General features: G+C 52.1%; 1 protein-coding gene across 4 annotated transcripts in view; it reads left to right on the top strand.

The window, feature by feature from the left end:
* The window catches only part of TNFRSF19 (TNF receptor superfamily member 19), a 72,158-nt gene that overhangs the window by 40,092 nt on the left and 14,458 nt on the right, over positions 1-17,608 (top strand). The window lies entirely within an intron of this gene.

The raw sequence follows: 17,608 nt of genomic DNA, 5'->3' as shown, positions 1-17,608 counted from the left end.
ACACATCCCTCTCGTGAACTGCCTGTCCTAATTAACGTATTGTGCAGCAGAACCTCAGCTCGCTTGGCTTGTTCCTCTATTTTCCTCATTTAACGAATAAGTAAGGAGAGAAACCCATGGTGTGCTGGGAATATAACCGTAAATGAGAAATCTTTTTTTTCTATTTACACTAACATTGCTCTTTTTGATCATACCTGTCCCTTAGATATAAAAGGTGTTTGTTACAAGTTCTGGGAACCTGCGTTGACTTTGAGTGGGGCTCCTAAGTACGAATCTGGCCAGTGACAACCCACAGGTGCTGGGCCAGGAGAGAAATCAGCAGGTGGCCCTTGTGCGCTCGGCTCATGCTCAGTCCTGTGCACAGGAAGTCTTGAATCCCGGAGGGGGAGGCAGGAGAGGTTGGACCCCGAGTGCAGGTCCCTTGTGCTGCCTGGGGGGCATTGGTATATGAGTCTGTGGAGATAGGGGTTGTTTGGATATATTTGCAAAGCAGCGGATGTGTCCTCTTGCATCTTTCTGTGACAGAAGCCTCCTCTGAACTAATGGAAAGCTGGTGTGTTACTGGATAAGGTCACACGGTACTTGCATCTCCCAGAATGCCATGGAGTTTTGCAGTCCACATTATTATGCCCTTTACCAGAAATATGTTATTTTTTACTCTTCATTTGAAGTGATAGCAAAGCAAAAAAGTGCATAATCTAACTTTTATAGAAATGTATTTTGACCCTCATTTTATAATATCCAAACATTCACCAAGTAATTCACCGCAGTTAAAAAATGCAGTAGTGACTGTCCGTTCTGTATTAGTCCCCGTGGGGAAACAATTTGTTTTGCTTAATTTTCTCAAGGCCGCATCATCAGCCCCACTTGTCAAGGGGGACGCCAGGCCCAGAGAGGTGCACGGCTTGTGGCCGTTGGCTGGTAACCAGCGGAGACGTATTGGACCGCGTCTGCACTCTGAGGGGTGTGCCCTTTCCCCTGCACTCGCTGTCCCCACGGGAAGCCGAGCTATCGCCACTCTGCTCTCGCGGCTGATGGAGTCTACTGAATGTAGACTTCTTCTTATATTGTTTGCTTTAATGTTCACAATTTAAGGGAAACTCTGAAAATCGAAGAGAAGATCCTGACAGGGCCTCTTTAGGCTGAACCACTTGTAAAATGACCACCAATCACAACGGGCGGCCTGGCCACGCCCGTGAGTCAGGTGAGTCCCATCTGCTCCCGAAGGCAGACTGGACTCTTCATCCCGAAGTGCCCGGAAAAGATTTAGGGCAGGAATCAGTGTTGCCCAGGGTTGAGTTGGAAAGCACTGGGTTAATTTTTTGTTTTTGTTTAATAATCTAGTCCTAAGTCTGAGGCTTTAGAATTTTTTGCCTTTGGGGATCTGGCTAAGTTTGGACATCAGAAATTAGCCTTTAAATGTAGATTTTACATTTAACTTTTAATGTCTCGCAAAGCCCTAATTAAGTTATAATTTGAAAAGAAAAGTAACTAATTTATATGTACAGGTATACTTCTCCGTATGGGACACTTTTTAGAAAGCAAAGAAAAATAAATTATGCTTCAAAGTCAGAACTGTAGGGTACACAGCGAACCTCCTTTCGAACTGGGAAGCGGCAGCTTGGGGTCCGTGACAACCCTTATCTCTGGACACAAAAGACTGCCCTGGGAATCCTTCCAGAACAGGACCAGCCTCCTCCACGGAGATCTCGGTGTCTGGGGGAGAATTATGTAAGGCGCCTTATGTGTTCATTTCCCCTGCTTCAGGCTTTTTAACGCATTCCCAAGAAAATGGCTTCGTCAGTGGTTTTTGTCCCCTGAGGAGCTGCTATTTTAGTTAAGACTCTTGGTTCGCTGTAAGAAAGTGACGCACTTGGCTGCCTTGAGTGTGGCATGTGTGGCAAGGAGGCAGGCCGTGTGAGAGGGGCAGGAGCTCCCTGAACCCCAGGGCCAGCCCTGGCTTGAGGCCCTAGGTAGCCGTGGAGTCCGGGCACCGTGGGCCCTGCAGCCCCGGGCCCTGTCTCAGTGCTGCACTGCCGCTGGCTCCGCCTGCAGCCCTGTCTCCAGGCCTACTGCACGGCTCGGGTCTGGACGCCCCGTCCAGGCCCCTGAAGGGCAGGATCTAGGTAGATACCCTCGTCCTCTGAGGCAGAGGCTGCTCCATCTACCTGGGGAGCAAACGCGCGGGCCCCAGGCACGCAGCGCCGGGCAGAGACACCCTGGTCCTCTTCTCCTTCGAGAGGACAGTCTAGTGGAACTGTGGTCCACTAACCGCTCCGACGTCAGCAGTGCTCAGAGATGACGCATGCGGAGGGGCTGTGGCCACGGCCTTGTCCCGGGTCTGGGAGGCCCAGTGGCACTCCAAGGGGGCGTGATGGGTGGCGATGTAGGAGCCTTTGGGGAGGTTGGAAGCTGGATCAGCTGGAGGAGGGCGAGCCAGAAAAGGAGACCAGACGGAGGGTCCTGGGAGGCTGGGGCAGGAGTGTGGCCCGCAGCGTCGGGCACCGCGTGCACGTGGGGTCAGTGGACACTGGCTGTGTCCCTGGCAGTTCAACCCTGGAGATCTTCGGTGACATTGCCCAGAACCCTTCCCATGAGTGATGGGAACGGAAGCCAAGGTAAAAGGAAACCAGAAGCTCACGTGGGGTAGGGTGGAGACCATTCAAGACGGCGCCATTTGCCCGTGAAGGTGACCCATGGAGTGTGCAGGCGAGGGAGCATTTTAATCTAGCTTTTAAAACACATGTTTTCTGCATGGAGAGAACAAAGTTACTGCATGTTTTCGCGTGGAGAGAACAAACTTACCAGGCACGTGAGGTTGTTGGTTGGAGGAGGGTCCCGAAGCTCAGGTGTTCAGGTGTTCGGTTGGCCTCCTCTGGGAGGAAGGGGCGGGGCAGAGCGGAGGGGCGTGTCCTCCAGCGTGGGCGCTGACTGGCCTCTGGGCCAGAAGGAGGCGGTGCTGTGTTCTGCCGGGTGGGCGGGGCCACGGAGCTCAGAGGCTGGAAGACACCGGGGTTGGAGGTTGTCCTGGCAGAGAGTGGGGGGGCAAGTGAAAAGCGTGGGTTTCCCAACAGCCAGGGTCCTGCCAGAGTCTGAGATGACAGTGACCCGTTGCTCCTCCCAGGATGTCTCATGCTGCGGGCTGGGCTCAGGCCACCGGGGACGCGGCCCTGCTACACACAAGCCGCACCCTAAGTGTGCAGCACACAGCAAGCAGTGAACAAGGTTTTAACGATGGCTGTGTGCGTTCACGACACAAGAATGATTCTGAGTTAATGTCACGCTTCTTTTTATATTTCCACAATCCCTGAAGCAACCAAAGTAACGACAGAAAACAGCATGGGAAACGTCTTGCTGTCAACCTCTCCAGAGGCCCCCCAGGTCCACATGCGTCTGCGGCTGGTGTACCTTTGGCCAGGTGACCTCCTTAACGTGCCTAGGGCTCGGTGCGGTCTCTGAAAACTGGGGTGCCACTGCCCTGGCAGGTCGTTGTGAGAGCCAAGTAGCCCATCACCGGAGGCCGCAGGGCACAGCATCTCTGGGAGCAGGGCCCCTAGCCTCCCTCCTGGCTCCGCCCACCCTGCCCGGCTTCTGGGATGTGGAGATCTTATCTTCTGGCATGGGGGGGACTTGTTGTCTTGAGGAAGGTCCAGGTAACTGCCCAGGGGCTTGGCGTGCCGCAGAGGCCCGGGTTCAAGAGGACCTGTGAGCTAGGGCGGTGTGGGGCCGGCCACCCACTAGTGGGAACTGGTGTGACGAGACACTGAGGACGCTCAGGCCGGCAGGTGCGATTTCGAAAACGAGAAGGAAGTTTCGATCGCTCACACTACTTTCTACCAGCCCAGAGTTAGGACGTCCTCACCAATTTGGTGTCTGTCGGGGGTGGCAGTGCAGAGCAGAACACGGTGGGGGGCTCACTGCTGGACATCTTGGGTTCACTCTAGGCCTCGGACCGAGGGCGTCATGGCGGGCAGATTCCTCAGCACTGCGAACCTCCACTTGCTCCCCGGAGAGTGGGCAGAATCGTCCTGGGCTGGCAGGTCTTGGCCGGGACTGCAGGCATCCAGAGGCGCCCCAGTGCAGCGTGCACTCGGAACCAGCTGCCCGCTGGCCTGCCCTCCTCCAGTGCCGGCTGCCCCTGCCCGCGTCCCGGGGCCCCACCCCGACCAGGTGTGCCCTGTAGGGTTGGGAGCTGACCTCTCGGGAGGCACTCACTGCGCAGTTGGCATCGGTGTTTGCCTTGCTGGTCCTCCCCTCCAGGGGTGGCCGAGCCATGGAAGATGCCTAGAAAGGGGCTGCAGTGGATTTGAGTCTGTGCCTCGGATGGCTAGACTGGAGGCCAAAGGGACTCTCCTTAGGCTGAAGTCTTGTCTCTCCATCCCGGGGTCCAAGGCCGCACGCACACCCTGTGCACAGCCAGCCTGGGCTTTCGGCTCCCCACCCCTCCAGAGCAGGAAGGACGGGCCACCTCTTTGTCGGCCACTAAGAAGGCATTGCTGTGTGCGGACGGCTGGTGAGGCACGGGGCCCAGACTGGCCAGCAGCATCTCTGAATCCCAGGTGAAAGAAAGGGACCCCGTGGTAGCAATCTCTGCTTGAGGCTTTTCTCCTCTTTGTCCCTTGTCTTCCTAGTAACACGCACCCGCTTAGAGCATTTAAGAGAGACAGACAAAAGCACACTAGAAATTTTAGAGCTGCATTCTGGCCAGGTCTGATAAGAAATGCAGATTCCGCCGGATTTCTTTCAGCAGCGTTTACTTAATGCGGAACGAGCACTGTGGTTGGAACAAATGGTTTTGAAAAAATTCAAAGCGGGTTTCACCAGGTCCAGCCTTATTTAAGCGTGTTTAACCTAGATGTTTGCTTTGTTCTTGGGGGCTCTGTAAAACAAGCCGGGTGATTACGAAGAGATAAGGATCGGCTAAGTCTCCGTGTGGGGGAGGAAGAAAGGCGGCTCTGTGGGCCCGAGCCCATTTAGGAATTTTATGGGCTCAACACACAGGAAACAGCAGGTCTCCGCACCAGCAAGTCTCAGAGCACACTGCGTGCTTCAAAAATGATTACCCTGGATAATGAATCAAAGTAATTTCACAACAAATTCTTAAAAGACATATTTGCTCATTCAAGATAATTTCTAAAGTTTGGTAGAAAAAAGGGGAGAACATGGTACAGAAAACTTTGCCAGCATCAGAGCATCAAAGCAAATTACAGCCTTTTGAGGGTTGTCTTTTCCCTGCCTATACCACTGATTTTTGAAAACTGATGTAATTATGCCGTGCGTGTTACTTCATACCCTTTTCCCACTGGGGGCATACATTTTTGTTCACCTACGCTACACATTTTTTAACGGTATTGACAGTTGCCGAGCAAAGCAGCGCACAGGTGTCTGGACTGCGGCGGTGCCAGGGCTGCTCCCACCCGAGTGGCTGCTGTCCCACCTCTGTGGCGGTGCCTTTCTGTGTCCGCACACTAATGAATGGATGCCCGAGGTGTGCTCGTGGGTCCAGAGGCCTTAATTTTTTTTGTCTCTTGACATGCAGTGTGAAATTCTTTAAAAATAAGGGCATCTGGTAAATGCCTCTTTAAAAGAAAACCAAACAGCCCTGGCTGGTGTGGCTCAGTGGATTGCGTACCAGCCTGCAAACCTGAAGATCACTGGTTCGATTCCCAGTCAGGGCACAGGCCTGGGTTGTGGGCTAGGTCCCCGGTTGGGGGTGTGCAAAGAGCAACTGGTCAATGTTTCTCTGGCACATGGGTGTTTCTCTCCCTCTCTTCCCTGTCTCTAAAAGTAAATAAATCTCAAAAGAAAACAAAACAAATTGAAAAGGAAATACTTCGGGAGTGTTTTGCAATCAATACCAATGTAAGTTGTTGGTCGTCTCTAGAGGAGGACAGAGAGGGGTGAGGCGGAGGCGGAGTAGGAGGGTGAGGTGACTGACAGAGACCCAGCCAGCGGGACTTGGATGTGCAGCACCGGCTCCTGCACCCGCAGCGTCCAGCGCCCACTGAAACTGAGCAGCGAATGCCTGTGCAAGCGGACTCGGGAGAAAGGCATGGGATCCAGGCCCATCGGCGCTTTGCTTCGGGAGAGTTACGGGTTTGGCTGCGTCTAGGCACGGCCTTCCGTTCCTGCAGCAGCGCTCTCATGAGCGCGCTGGCATTTGGCGGCCCAGCTTTCCGGGGGCTCAGTGGGTCCTCTGCGGGACGGGCCCACAGAACCAGGATGTCCCAGTCAGGTTGCCCGTGGTCCTCAGGCCCAGACCCTAGGTGTCGGCCAGGGGCCTGCTGCCGGGTGCCGTGGGGACGGAGCCCGCTTTGGGCCCGGAGGAGTGCTGTGTCCTGCAGTGCTGGGACCCCGGAGACAGGAGCTTCCTGAAGGATGGCCTTAGCAACGGAGCTCCTTCCTGTTGGACTCTGAGGGGGGGAGCGGGGAATAGGAGGACAGGAGATCAAAGAGAACTTGGCAAAACAGCCCAGGGCTGGCGCTGGCAGATTGCAAGCCAGCCCTCCCCCAGCAGGGCAGGCGTCTGAAGCAGAGGCTCCTTCTGAGCTCACCACTCTGCGTGTTGGTTCAGGGTGCTGTTGCCCTTCTCTCCCTCCCCCTCTCTACAGCCCCTGCTTGGCCTTCCCGCCACTCTTCCTTCTTGTCACTATTTCATTATTTCACTGAGAATCAAACATACTCGTAGTGAAGGTGGCTCTGTGGAAACCAAAGCAGCCGGTCTTCTGCAGAACCAGGCCCGGGCAGTCTGCAGAGAGGGGCGCCCGCGGGTCCCTCTGCGGGGTCTCCCGGGCTCTGGTCGGGGGCTTGCTCTGCCAAACCAGACCGCCCCGTGCAGGGAGGGGGTGAGGGGCGAAGAGGCAGAGGGACGGATCCAGCAAGGAGCGAGAGGGCTGCAGGGAGGGGGGTCACAAACCAGCAAAAGGCAGCCGAGAGAACTCCAAACACTGTAATTTTGTGCCATTGAGTGTAGAGCAAACAAACCCATGCGGCCCGTGGCCGACCCTGAGGTTTTTCTCTAATACCACTCAGTACGATAATTACAGTTCTCACTATTATTCCGGGCATGGCCCGGGGGCGGGGGGCGATCAGGTTACACATCTGTGGTTGTCTTTTTAAGAAGGCAGAAAACTTATAATTTATTTCATAGTGATTTCCATTGAACATAATCTGTTTTTAAGCCATATTTGCTTATCGAGGTAAGCAACCGTCACCCGAAAATGCGTTGGAACTGTGTCAGAGCAAGGTCCTCATTTCCAAGGATGGTGAGAGCAGAGCCGGGCGGTTTTCATGGCTCGGGCCCCTGGGAGTGAGTGAGCTACAAACGCTCTGCTTCGGAGGATTATCTCAGGACTCCAGATAGTCTTCTTTACTTAGCCCTCGTTGCATTAAAGTTATAGAAATAAAAATTCTTCAAAGAGTCCCTTAGACTCATGCACTCTACATTCGTTCTTTCCTCCCTGTACGGAACTGCTAAATGTCCGTTAAGCCATTAACTTTGCTGCAAGTAAAGAAAAGTGTAAATGCCTGACCGAGTCAGGTGACCACGTGCCTGGGGTCTGCAGAGGCTCTGGGGGGTCCTTGCTCACCGGGGCCGCCCGGCCGCAGGCTGGCAGGCCAGGGGCTTTGATCGGCTCTCTGAGAACGGGAGCAGTTGATTATTACCTAGTCAGCTATAAATCTCCCTTCTCTGCCTTTATCTTCAGTCTGTTTTTGACATTTGAAGTCAGTGAGCTGGTTTAAATATTTACTCACGAAGAAACAGGTTGTGGTTTGTTAAAGGCCGTCACTAAATTAAATGAATGTTAGATTAAGTACAGTTTATTTTAAAAATATGGAATCCAGCAGGCCTGTTTCATTAGGCTGTGGACTTTAACAAATGGAGCAGTGATTTGTGTGTGCCCATTAAATGCTTAACACATATATCTAACAGTTTATGCCAAACCGATGTGGAGACACTCAGTTTAAGCTTAGAGATCACTCCTTACTTTTTTTTCCAATATTTTTCATCCTCGCCGGAGGACATTTTTTTCATTGCTTTTAGAGAGAGGGGATGGGAGAGAGAGAAGCATCAATCAGTTGCCTCCCATACACGCCTGGACCAGGGACTGAACCTGCAACCTAGGGATATGCCTTGACCAGGAATCGAACTGCGGCCTTTCAGTGACGGGCCAATGCTCCAACCAACTGAGCCACACCGGCCAGGGCGAGATCACTCCTCTTAGTACACAGAACATTTATTCTTACTCACTCGAGTGTCGGGGCGCACACTTCGCCTGGGGTCTAGGTCTGTCCTCCGGGGCCCACGTTCCGGGGGTGGGGCCAGGGGCGCAGGACCCTTTTGTCTTTAACTAGAGATGGGCGCCTGGCCCCTTCCGGCCTCAGCTATTCAGGATGGGCGCAGAAGGTGAGAAACATGACCTTGGGGAGGGAAGAGAGAGCCACCATCTTCTTAATTAAATATTCAAGAAACATCTTTGCTTAATATACATACAGTGATAATTAAAGGGAGAAAGTGCATATTTTTAACTGTCCCAAAACAATCTTTTACTGTTACTGAAATGCAATTGGCATACGAGGAGATGCACCATTTTAAGTGTGCAATTCAATGAGCTCTCACAGGTGTTACACACCTGGGCCTCGTCTCCCCAAGGAGGATGGAGAGCCTTCCTGTCTTCAGCCCCAAAAGGGCAGCTGTGTCGCGCAGGGACTGGGGAGTGGACTCGGGGGCTTCTCTCTGTCTCGTGCCGACTGTCTGGAAGGTGTGGTTTGGACATCTTTCTGTTCTCTTACATTTTCTAGGATGTATATATGTGTGTTTCAGTGTTTTCTGCCCATGTTTTATTTTCTATGAAGAGATCAAAGGACTATGGTATTAAATGCTGAATTGTGTCTTCAAATGATTCTCTGCAAAATCTTCAGTGTCAAACTTTCTAAAAAGTCATTGAAAATCAGTGGTTTCCAGAAAATATCTTAGTGGTCCTGGGAGGCCTGCTTTCCTTCACAGGGAGCAGCAGCGTCCTCTTTTGGATGTCCTGGGGTTGGGCTGGCTCAGTCGGGGCGTGCGCGGTGGCTGGCCCAGGTCTCAGCAAAACGCGGCAGGAAGGCCCTTCTCTCTTGAGTGGGGCGTCTCGTCCACTGACTGCTATCTTGAAGGCCTACTGTGAGCGCCAACGCGTGTACCAGGACCCCACGTGACAAACCCAGACTGAATTCCCAGTCCAAGAGCAGCTGACATTCTGATGCTCTCAAGTGCGGGTGTGTGTGAGGTCAAGGGTGAGGCCTGGACAGGTGAGCCCAGGGCAGGGTCCCGAGGGAGGGGAGGAGGGGGCCACACACCTGGCAGAGGCTGGAGCACGGTGACTGGGGACGATGGCCTCGTGGGGTGGGATGGAGGCCCAGGAGGGCTGAAAGCCTCTGAAAGGACTGGTCTTTCCTCTGAGGGCAATGAAAAATGGGCACTAGAGGAACGACACGGTCAGGCTGAAAATTTCCAAAGATCCCCCAGCTGCCGTTGAGACGAGACGTGAGGGAGCAGATGAAGAAGCCAGGTGGAGAGTTAAACTCAGTGATTTTAGCTGATACAGTAAATGGACGCACTTTGAAGAGCAGGCTTTCCACCCTTTTTCCAGCGTTAATTATTAGTTTCGTTAATTTCATCGAAATACATTTAATTTGCTTAATTATTAGTCCTAATAATATGGTATCTGTTATGCTTTGTTTGTTCTGTGTGATGCCAAGAAAATTACAGAGGCATAGCATCTGGAAAACCCTAAACTTGGGCAACACACAAATTTGGAAGACGTTAACTTAAAATGTTACACTGTACCGTAGATTTTACTTCATCATAAATGGTCTCCATCACTTCTGGGCTGTGGGGACACAGAGATCTGAAAAATAACACCCAGGGGGGTTTCTAACTTCGAACACAGACCACCCCGGAAAGGACACTTCCTCACGAGGGTCTCGTTTCACTGTCCCTGGACTCACGCGGGGCAGTGTCGGTGTGGCATTTCTCCTGGATTAGCTCGTTTAATCTTCTCCATGAAGAGGCTCTGATTTTGAGTCCTGGTCCTAACACTCAACTTTCAGACAAGTAATTTAACTTTTGACCCTGTTGTTTCATGTACCAAATAAAGATCCTAATAATTTTTTTTCTTTTCTTTTTTTTTGGTAACATTTTAAAAAAGATTTTATTTATTTATCTTTAGAGGGGAAGGGAAGGAGGGAGGGAGAGAAACATCAATGTGTGGTTGCCTTTTGTGTGTCCCCTGCTGGGAACTGGCCTGCAGGGAACTGGCCTGCAACCCAGGCACGTGCCCTGACTGGGAATCGAACTGCGATTGTTTGGTTCGCAAGCTCACGCTCAATTCACTGAGCTACACCAGCCAGGGCTTAAAGATCCTAATAATTTTAAAAAGATGAATAGCCCCGGCCAGCGGCCCAGTTGGTGGGGGTGTCTCCTGTGCACCAAAGGGCTGTGGGTTCCACCCCCCGTTGGGGCCCATACAGGAAGCAGCCGATATGTTTCTGTCCCACAGCAGTTTCTCCCCCTTCCTCTCTCTCTAAAATCAATGAGCGTATTTTTGGGTGAGGATAAAAAGAAAAGAGATAAAGCTTTGGCTGAATTCTCAATCTGCTTTATCTTCCAAGCCTCCAGAACAGTGTGTTCTTGTCGACCTGACCCAGAGGTCTGTCCTTTTACCATAGCTCTGTCACCTGTAACACTGTAAGTACCGAGGGCAGTGCCACGTCCTGGGGAACAGGAGATAGCAAGAGCCACAGCCTGAACCCAGATTTCCCTGTCGGTGTGGGCCCGGCCTTGTTAAACCATCTTTTCCCCATAGGAGGTAGTGAGTGGGTGGAAATCATTTGAGTTTCATCATCTTAGAATAATTTCACAGAAGATTACTTCTTTTAATGCTGCAATGAGGTAAATAAGAATTATCTCCTTCGCTAATGGCAGGGAGGCTGAGGACAGCGGGATGCAGCATCCTTCGGGGAAAGTGTGCCCGTCCCGCTCTCCTCCTCCAAAGGCACGGGCAGGAGGGCCAGGCCCGCCCTCCCTGGAGCAGGAGCCCAGGGCCCTCCGAGCAGCCTGGCACTCGCGGGGTTAAGCGGAATCCCTGCAGGAACCCAGAGGGCAGCCGCCCAAGTTCCCTATCTTTGTTTCAGTTCCCAGATGGCAGCCTTGTCTGTTGGTCCCAATTGAAGCAAAACTATTTTTGAGCTTGTGTATCCTCCGGCCCAGATGTTCAAGGCCATAATAATGTGTTTCTTTTATGGTGTGTCTTCTGCCTCTTGGTGCAGAAGTTTGAAAGCTTCATTGTTTCATCAAATAAACACGGCAAGACCTTATAGGACCGCAGGGTAATAAAAAGAAGGAAAACATCCTTGAAAGCAGGAAGAAAATTCTCTTACTTTATCATGTTTGCAGGGAAATGCTGTGGACAATCTGCTGCCATTTTGTGGCTTACGATCTTTTCAGTGTTGATTGTGGTGTTTATCCTAATTAACGTACCACGCAGTTATACTTAGAATCCACCAAGTGCCAGAGAGAAATGCAAAGTAATGAGCCCGCACTCTGGCCTAACAGACTTTCTCTGGGCAGCAGCTGGGAGTGAGTCTCCCGTCAGCCCCGTGCTCCTGGGGGCCCTGCTGGTCACCTCCCCGCCTCTCCAGCCACCGTCCTGTGACAACTGCCTTCCCCGTCCCCTCCCTCCTCCCTCCCTCCCCCTTTCTTTCTCCCGTTAAAGACATGCCCATCGTATTGGACCCACATGATGCTGGTGGCAAATAGATTACTAGGCCAGGTGACCTGGAAGCGAGACGAACATCAGAAACTGAACTTAGTTGCGTAATTTACTGAGTCTCGGCTACTGTGATTTTCAGCCGCCTCCATGTTGTGGTTGAACTTTGGGAATCCCTCCAGCCCTTCAAATCGCTCTCACTGCCCCCAGGCCTGTGTATTGATTTTTATTGGGGGGGGGTTGGTGGTGGGAAGAGAGAGAGAAATATAGATGTGAGAGAGGAACACTGGTTGGTTGCCTCCCATAGGCGCCCCAACCAGGGACTGAGCCCCCAACCTTTTGGTTGTGTGAGGAAGATGCTCCAACCAAACCAGCACCGCTGGCCCGGGCCTCCTGGCTGCCTCACAGCCCAGCCCCTGAGCTCGCCCAGCCCCAGCGCACCTGTGCAGGCCCATCTCCCCGTGGTCTCACTGGCACCTCCGGCAGTACGGTGAGGACCCACACGTCCAAGGGACGGGGGACTCTTTCCCTCTTCCGCCTGCCACTTTCTTTTGTCCTGTTAGGAAGAAATACAACTGTTCAGTCCAGCGCCTTGTAAATACACTATATTTTCATTTTCTGGATAGAGACATTCGCATTTGGTACCAATAAATATAACCCAAAGCCAAACGCAAAGAAAATTTAAAAAATCTTTGCCACTCATGGGGCGAGCGCTTGGCTAGGGCATTCTTGGGCGGCGATGGGCTGGCAGTGCCCTTCGAAGCCCCACCCAGAGCAGATACACCTGCCCTTGGCCCTGGGGTCTCCTTGCGAACCGGGGACGAGTGTGGCTCTCCGAGTCCACTCTTGGTCTCTATTTCACAGGCCCCTCCTCGGCCACTGCCGTGTGGTCCACACAGGCAGGCCGCTGTGGGCAGAAGGGCAGCAGGCCGCACAGCTGGGCCTGGCCGGACGTGGGCCAGGCAGGAGGCCTTGCAGCTGGGTAGGAGGTGATGAGCCTGGGCCAGGTGGCAGGCCCCTGCAGGGAGGGAGAGGAGGAGAGGGGCCCCAGTGTTCAGGGAGAAGGTCTTCAAAGCAGGGCGCCCAGCTGGAGGTGAGAGGGTGCACTAAGGCCATTAGTGTTGGGACGACTGAAACACAAAGCACTCGCTGCTGCAGTCGGAGTGAAGGGCGGCCCTGTGGTTTCCCGAGAACCCATGCAAAACAGTGCTGGCGAGGCCACAGCCCTTTGTGCTGAGGTTGCTAAAGACCATCCTGCAGAGTCGGTGTTTACAGGGTCTGGTCCACCAGCCCGGCCTGCCCCGGAGCGGTGAGTGGGGCGGCAGACACTGCTGGGCGGTGCTGCCTCGGGGAGGAGGGGGCTTGGTTGCCCCGAGACACCGCACAGGCGTGTCTGCAGTGGGAGACACCCACCCCGGCTGGACGGGGGTCTCTGCCTGTCTGTGCACACCGAGGGGAGACGGGGCGACTTCTGCCTTTTTAAAATCAGTGTCTGTGGCCACGCTGGCCAGTCATTCAAGTCCGAAATGCAGCTGGCTGAGTGGGTGAGAGTCAGAAGCTGCCAAGCTTCTCCTTAACTTCACCCTGCCAGCTCCTTGCCAGATGAACACTCTCACAGACGCCCCTGCCTGCTACCCTGCACCCCCCCTCTGAGTGAGAGTTGGATTCTTGCCAGGCAAAAACAAAGGGGCAAAGTCAAGGGGAGAGAGGAGGCGTAGGGTGGAGGACCACGCAGTGCACGTGACTTCCCACGGGTCAGCGTATCACCTTGGACACAAACACTCTGCGGGGCCGGAGTCTTCCACGGCCTTCGGGCGGGGGTCCTCTCTCCCCGAGCTGGCAACCCAGAGCGGTGAAGACACCATCTGCGTGTCACTGAGCCCCCTCTGTGACTACATTAAGTCAAAATAACTTGTCCAGGAACAAGTATCCATGTCCCTGTAACGGGTCTTTTTTCGTGCCATAATTTGCAATGAGGTAAGATGGTTTAAATATTGGCGGTAGAACCAAAGAGTTCCCCAGTCTTTAACAAGTGTATGTCTTAAAACTTTATCTGTCACCCTTCAGAAGCAAAGGGCTTAAGCCGACCCACAGGCAATGCCCCCAGTGCCCCCAGGCCTCTGGAGTGTGAGTGTTCGCTGGCTGGCTGGGCCGTCCCTCAGTGAAACTCAGTTTGCTCCTGCAGACGCGGCACGAGTGCGCTCTACGTACGTGACCTGCGCACTGCGAGGATCCACGAGCGGTTTGGTGTCGTGTACATTAATTTGGCCGGGCCGTCACTGCTCCCAGTTTCTGCTTCCTCACTCCTAGGTCCAATTAAGGGCAACTACTCTTCATAATTAAAATACTGACATTGCAGTCCTATTTTTAACCCTTTGATGTATAACAGTGGTCAGTACCAAACTATTAACAATTGATTACCCTACTTCTTTTATTACCTTATTCTACTTACAGAGCCAAGAACTGATGGGCTTATGGAAGTGTCTACTTTTCTGATTACATGCCTCTTCTGTAATGAGTTCAGAGAAATTTGCTGATGAAAGCTTTACAGAATGCAAGAAAAGGCTTTGATTCATATCACTGATGTTTTAATAGCAAGATTTGGACCTTTCCTTCTATTATTCACAAGATACTGGAATAATTGGAACCATTTTAGAATATTGGCTATAATCATATCATTTTAAATCTTATATTAGAGAGCAATGTCTACTAATAATCTATTATTACTTATTTAAGTGCCTCTTCATATAAGAATACGAGAGTAAACCTTAGCACGAAGACCTCTAAGTGCCTTAAATTTAAGACTGGATACAGTTCCCCCTCAGACATGCAGGGGTTGGGAAGCCAACTTCCTATGCAGTTGAAAATCTGTGCATAACTTTAAGTAGTAATTTGAGAAATGCACTGGGGTAATGTTAGTTGATAACGTGTAAACTTCAGATGCACAACTTTATAATACAACATCTGTATCAAGGGCTCACCACTGAGGTCTCATGTCCTCCGGCCTGAACTTGACCTCCTGGACCTTCCTCGTCCCCCTCTCAGCTCCCCTCCCGCTGCTGCCACACCCTTCTGTTGTCTGGACCTGTGAGGTGTTTTGTTGTTGCTTGTATGTTTGTTGGTTGCTTTTTGTTTCATGTCCACGTCAGTGAAATCACATAGTCCTTGTCCTTTTCCATCTATTTTCACTTACTTAGCACGACATTCTCAAGGTCCGTCCGCGCTGTCGCAAACGCAGTACTTCCTCTTTTCTCTGGCTGCGTGGTGTTCCTTCGTGCACACGGCCACGTCCTCTGTACCCGGCCACCCGCCGAAGGTCACTTCGTTGGTCTCCGAGTGTTGGATATCACGGAGAACACTGCAGTGGACACGGGTGCCTGTACCTTTACAGATGATATGTGGCTTCAGGTGTGGGGGGGGGATATTCAGAAGAGAGGTTGCTGGGTATATGGTAACTCTATTCCTAATTTTCTCTACTCAACACCAAAAAACCAAGCAATTTGATAAAAATAAAAATGGGCAGAGGGCCTGCCTGAGCAGACACTTTTCCAAAGAAGGCTCATATAACTCTGACTCCCTCAAAACTTAGCTTCTGCTTCCAGGACCCCTCGTGGGCCCCCAGATCTGCAGGTGCTCAGGTCCCCTGTGTAGAAGAGCTGCAGGTCAATGCGTACAGTCGGCCCTCTGCCTCTGCGGGCTCCCAACTGTGGGCCGGAAACAGTGTAGGTACTTGTTGAGAAAAACCCCAATATAAGCAGTTCACACACAAAGTGGTCAAGGGTCAACTGTAATGATATTCCCCGTTCTCTCCCCCTGCCTGCCGCCCAGTTCCAAGGACATTTAGCAATTTCTTCGTGGTCCCTTCCCAGTGAACATGGTAACAGGCTGGGAATGGGAATAGAAAGATGATGAGCAGGCAGCCCAGAGGCAAACGGAAATGGTCGGGTCAGAACTGCCCCCTGGAGCGAAGGCCCTGGGGCATCGGAGGGTCTGCTGCTCTGAGCTGTGCTCGAAACCCAGGCAGCCCCACCCTGCAAGGCCACGTGGGAGCAGCTGTCGGTGCCATGGGGGGTGCAGGACGGGTTTCTTGGGCTCTGGGGTGTCCTTTCACCCTGCGTGCACTTGCTACGTAACCCTTAGATGCAACGTGGCCAGGTGGGAAATAAAGCTCTAAAAGTTTACTTTGTAGGGGTGGGTTCTGCTTATAATAAAGCCGTCTTCGTGACTCACGTGTATTAGTATGAAAAGCAAGCAGGCTCGGGGCTACCTCGGGGTTCTTCCTCGGTTCACTTGCATTGAAATCATGACAGAACTGGTAATTAGGGCCGTTCCAGGAGGGAACTTAAAAAGAAGGAATCGAGCTAGAAATTCCGTATTTATAAACAAATGTTCCAGTGTTGCTCAACAAAGGAAAAACGCTTGCGTAGCTGGACTGCGTTTTGATGCGCTCTTTGTTCAAAAAGGAAAGTCAGTAAAAACAGTTCAGGGCCCTGGCTTGGAAACAGCCCTCAGAGGATGTTTGGAAACTGGTCTGGCAGGAAGAGCTTTTTTGGTTCTAGATACAGATGTCAGAAGAGATGCCAATGTTTACTGATCTCAAATGCTGGTAAACAGAAATGCCAAGCCAAAGGAAAAAAATACACACACATGGTTGGGTGTGCCTGAAAAGTAAGATCAGAATGATTCCTTAGGAAAAAGATGCAAATTCTACTCTAATCCTCCTATCGTTCACTTGAAAAAAAATTGTGCTTTCTTAATCTACTTAATCTTGCTTGTGAAGTGACAGGATCTTGATTAAGTCATGTTGACTGTTTGCTACGAACTCCCACTAAGCTTTGCTCCTCTTGTTTTTGTGTAGCCAAGTTGCCAAAGCACATCTTGGTTTCAGTTTCACGCAAAGATTTATTCAGCGATCCTGGCAGGCAGCTACACCGTGCAGTCACTAATTTTTAACTCTCTTCTGCAATGCTGAAGTTTGCTTTCTGTAACTGATGCAGGGCGATGCAGACCTGAAGGGCGATGCAGACCTGAAGGGCGGACTGTGCAGACCGCTCTCCCGGATTGGAGTGTCACTAGGGTGGGAAAACTACAGAGGTGACTGAATGGGGGGTGGGAGGGATTGGAGAGAGGCGGGAAGGACTGGCAAAGACAGCCGCTGCGGGGTCGGCTCCTGGGGGCACTCTGCCTGGGTTTCCAGGCCCCTCCTTCTGTGAGTGTGGCTCTGCTTTGCACTGACCTCCCTCGTTTGTGGCGAGCAAACCACGAACGATGAGCCCGTTCCCCACAGAAAAGATTAGGTCTGCTGAGTCATAAACGCACACATAGGAACAAGAACCAGAGCCCGACTGCCCTCGGAGGGGGCGCTACCCAGTGTCCCAGGCTGAGGGGCGGCCCTGCCGCGTTCTCCTGGTTCCCTGCAGACGCAGCGAGAAGAGGCTCGCTGCCTCTGAAACCGACGTTACCGTGGCCACTCTGTATTGCTGCCGTTCGAGTATTTGTTTTCTGTCTTTTATGCTTGGCTTGGGGAAAATAGATCCTGAATCACAGCCATCAGATAAAAAAATAAGATTCCCATTTGGGGGCATTTTAGTTTATTTGTAAGTCAGAAACCGTTCCTTTTTACAGGAAGACACAGAAGTCGACTAATGCATTTTAGGAAGATCGTAGACAAGAGCTGACAGGTCACGCACCTAAAATCCCTGCTCTCGGGGGGTTTTCCGAGCACCCAGCGCCGAGTTAATTGATGAATCTTAGTGATTCCACGCGATCAGATGCTTCGACACCTGCTCGGTCTGTCTCCCTCTGGGGGCGACTGGAGCGGGCGGCTGGATGGGAACCTGCTGCCGCCCCGAAGTGTC

Source organism: Artibeus jamaicensis, unplaced genomic scaffold (genome assembly GCF_021234435.1).
Source record: "Artibeus jamaicensis isolate MK-2021 breed Jamaican fruit bat unplaced genomic scaffold, CSHL_Jam_final contig_415, whole genome shotgun sequence".
Taxonomy (NCBI): Eukaryota; Metazoa; Chordata; class Mammalia; order Chiroptera; family Phyllostomidae; genus Artibeus; species Artibeus jamaicensis.
Note: the sequence above shows the minus strand (reverse complement) of the source record. Positions and strands in the feature narration are given on the sequence as shown.